The 4,195-nt window shown below is 30.9% G+C and overlaps 1 non-coding gene and 1 pseudogene across 1 annotated transcript; both read left to right on the top strand.

Annotated features, from left to right (window-relative positions):
* Positions 1-417: 417 nt before the first annotated feature.
* Positions 418-600, top strand: LOC142165493 (U2 spliceosomal RNA; annotated as a pseudogene).
* Positions 601-3,738: 3,138 nt separating this feature from the next.
* On the top strand, positions 3,739-3,933 carry LOC142165446 (U2 spliceosomal RNA). The gene has a single exon (XR_012696183.1). It is a non-coding gene; the product is annotated as a U2 spliceosomal RNA (small nuclear RNA).
* Positions 3,934-4,195: the final 262 nt, after the last annotated feature.

Below are 4,195 nucleotides of genomic sequence, written 5' to 3'. Positions count from 1 at the left end.
TTGTGGGTAGCTTTGTATACTATAGTGTAGTTTAGTGCTTATAACTCAGATTAATTTTTTCCCAAGTGTCTTTGTCAAGCTAATCTACAAGTTTATCATTTTAACCTTTTAGTTAGCTTTTCAGTTGACAAATACTTGTAAATACTATAGAAACCTTGTTCTATCATCCTTCATTTATACTTTACTACTTGGATAAATAGTTAATTAATTCTGGCATATTAAATATTTTTTTTGGAGAGTATCCAACAATAGTTTAATACTTAGGAGTAAGCATGAGCAATCGAATTCACAAAATATTCTTCAATAACTAAGAAGTGTAATAATTTAGTACGGTTTGTCAATCCCACATCGATAGAAACTGCAAAACAGAGAGTTGAGAAGCATTATAGAAGCAGAGGCCCGAGCGCCAAGCAAAGCATACCCTTCTTGGCCTTTTGGCTAAGATCAAGTGTACCTGTTCTTATATGTTTAATATTTGATAGGTGGGCATTGGCTTACATGATATTAGTTTAATTTTTTAAGGGGAAGGCTCATTAAGGTAGCTGGCTGCTTGGGCCTTTGGGCGTCTTGGTCTTGCACTCATCAAGGTAGCTTGCTGCTTGGGCCTTTGCGCGTTTTGGTCTTGCACTATTGCTTGGGCCTGATGTACCCCACCAAATTAGGTTTAGAGAATTTTTTATTAAGTATTATTTTTTAGTAGTAATTAGCCATTTATATATATTATTTGTTATATTATGAATTATGAATACCTTTTTGTTGGTTATATAGTGTATGTGATGTATTTAAATTATTATATTAATGAATACAGTAGTAAAATAAAGCGTGGATCAGGGAAGTCCAGCTAATTATTTGTTGTATTCGCATATATTCATGGCGGATTACACTATTTTTATATAGAAAGCATATCAATTAACATAATGCATAACTAATGTATAGAAAATTATGGTATTAGTAATGTCATGGGTTTTAATTTATGCATTAGCTTAGTTAAAGACAAAATTATCCTTTAAAATTTATGCTTGATTAAAATATGCTAGTTATTATATTAAATGCAAGTTTAAAAATAATCCAAGTAGTGAGAAATAAAATTATAGCTCTAGTAAATAAATAAATACTTAACATATTCTTTTTTTACAAATAAATATTTAGTTCTATATTATAATATATGTAGACAAATCAAATAATTTTTTTTTAAACTTTTTCATATAAAAATATTTCTCAAAATATGTCTCTTTTAAAAAGTTAGTTTGATGACTGGTTTTGAGAGTATTTTTGTAAATAAGTAATTCTTTTAGAAATTGTGCAATGCTTTAATACATCAAACAAAACAATGGATAAGAAATATGTCAGCATAACTAATACACCATATTCAACATTATTCTTATGCACCCTACCAAACGACCCCTTAATGTTTTATATTCTAGCTGTGCTTAATGATATCGTGAATATTATAGTTTAAAAGGATGAGTATTAAATTATGAAATTGAAATCTTTGGTATGTATATAATTGAGCTCCCTTCTCTTCCTGCTAATATTATATCTTGATCCATAACTTTTGTCATGGAGTAAAAATTTATATGTAAAAATTTATTAAAATTGCAAAAATAATAAATATGAACCCATAATTTTATATTTCAATGTTAAAAACCTTAAAAGTTAAACCAATAAAATTTAAATTCTTGATTTGACTTTGTTGTTAGTCCTTTAGCATGGCAAAGTATTTCGAAAAAACTGATGTTAATTGGCACATTTCCCATATCAGATAGTTTTCTACGTACTTGGTATGAAGAAAAAATGAAGTACCAGGCTACACCTTATAGCTAGATAAACTTTTGCTTATGTTGTTATGCGACTTACATAGTGATGTCCTTGCCTCTAGTTATAAGTGCTAGTGTTGTGTTTAACATCGTAAAGTGTTTATTGGACCCGGGTATTGTACATTTGGACTCACTTATACATTTGTCTTACAACTACAAAGCTACAAATTTATAAGGCACAAATGTGTTAATATAGCACGGTCTAGTTAGTTTTTGGACAGGTCATTCAAAAATAGTCAGTGTTTGCCAAGTCATTGAAAAATAGCTACTACTTTGCTGCAACAGAGATCGATCCAGCATAATATACTGGAGTTCGGTGCACCTGAGTATGAACTTTCAGCATATTATACTGGACCGGTATACTTTACTGGCTCCAGTATAATATACTGAAACTTCAGTATATTATGCTGGAGTATTTTTCCGGATTTTGAACATTGTTTTCGTTCAGATTTATCTTTACATGAAAAGTGGCTAAATTTCGATTACTTTTGAAACTGTGAATGTTTTTGAATGATCACTTGTAAATCTGGCTATTTTTGAATTTCTCCTCACAAATGTCCCAAATAAATCTCAACATACCAACCTCCAACCATTAGTTATAGATTGTCAAAACTAGCCAAACACATATAAAAATTAAAAAATTAAATAAACAAGGTTCTTTATCTCAAAGAATCACATGCAAAAATCACCTTTCATATTTTTAAACGTGAATAGAAACATTAGATGCAAGATGGAAAGAAAATTTCATAGATGAGGTAGCAAATAAGCTGATGAAATACAAAAAAAATATATAAACAATATTCCAAAAATCTAAGCAAAAAACGAACTTTTTTAATGAGTATAATTGAAATTCATTGAAAACATATAGATAAGTCAATATACAAAATTTGAGGTGATTTGGACTTGTTTTGTATCAAAATTCATAATTAAATCGAGTTCGAATTTTTTTCTGCGATACATGTATCAAACATGTATCACACACGTATCTCACACACAGGTATACAAGTGATACACAATTGATACAAATATGATACATATGTGATACACAAATGATACACAGTGTGATACACATATCAGTTTTTTCATGTTCAGTGTTTACATCGAATTTTCAATTCAATTCACCTCAAAACTTCACCAGATTATCCCAAAATTGAGATTCAAACTCCTTAAAATGTACCCAATCTATTCTAATAACACCCACTCAAAAGAAAGCAAAAATTTGATATTTTTTGCTACACAACTAATTGGCTAATATTAGTAAAATTTGATTAATATTAGTAATATTTTATGAGTTAAGCCAATATTTGTAATGAACTACTTATAAATGGTCATAACTAAAAGTTTCCCAATTTATAAAGGATAATATACAACTGGGCCTATCCCTTTTGGGCCTACATGACTGATCCATGATATGTTTAACAGTTTGTCTGTGTTTTATGCAAGCTAATTGTGCTTGGAGCACAAGTACATGTTCACGTCGGTCAATAAGATAGACTTAGATAATTTTAGTTTGAAGGTCCTTTTATGAGGGACGGGGGAGAAGGGAAAGAGAACAATGAGGATTGAACTCACACCTATTGTCATTGGAATTCACCCGCCTTGACATGGCAGAAACATTTTAGTTCATCTTATCATAGACTCAATCTTTTTCGTAATTTCAAGTTCCAATCGAAACAGTGAGTAACAAATACTCTTTACTAATATACAGTTGGTGTTTTAAAGCCAATTTCTCTTTCTGGGTAAGTTATTTAAGAGATGTATGGTATTGTTAACACTTGAAAAGTAACCGAAGAAGTTCCTTTCTTGCAACTGGGAAGAGTAATACTATTATATTAAGGTTCATGAGTCCCACATTGCTAGAAAGAACAAACAGAGGGTTGAGACACATTATAAAACAAGAGGCCTGTGAAAGTAGTAAAGCATACCTTTCTCGGCCTTTTGGCTAAGATCAAGTGTAGTATCTGTTCTTATCAGTTTAATATCTGATATGTGGGTCATCAACTCATACGATATTAACTCAATTTTTTAAGGGGAAGGCTCATCAAGGTAGCTTGCTATTTGGGCCTTCACGCGTTGCCCTGGTCTTGCACTATTGCTTGGGCCTGGCGCACCCCACCAAATCAGGTTTAGAGAAATTTTTATAAAGTATTATCTTTTAGTAGTAATTAGCCATCTATAAATACCATTTGCTATATTACGGATTATGGATACCTTTTCTTTGGTTATATGATGTATTTGATGTATTTAAGCTATTGTATTCATGAATGCAGTAACAAAAATAAGCGTGAATCAGGGAAGTCCAGCTAATCAGTTGTTGTATTCGAGTGTATTCGCCTGTATTCATGGCGTAAAACATGGGATTACAGCTGGACAAATTA

This window comes from Nicotiana tabacum, chromosome 1 (genome assembly GCF_000715075.1).
Source record: "Nicotiana tabacum cultivar K326 chromosome 1, ASM71507v2, whole genome shotgun sequence".
In the NCBI taxonomy this organism is placed as follows: domain Eukaryota; kingdom Viridiplantae; phylum Streptophyta; class Magnoliopsida; order Solanales; family Solanaceae; genus Nicotiana; species Nicotiana tabacum.
The sequence above is the reverse complement of the archived record's forward strand: the minus strand, read 5'-3'. Positions and strand labels throughout refer to the sequence as shown.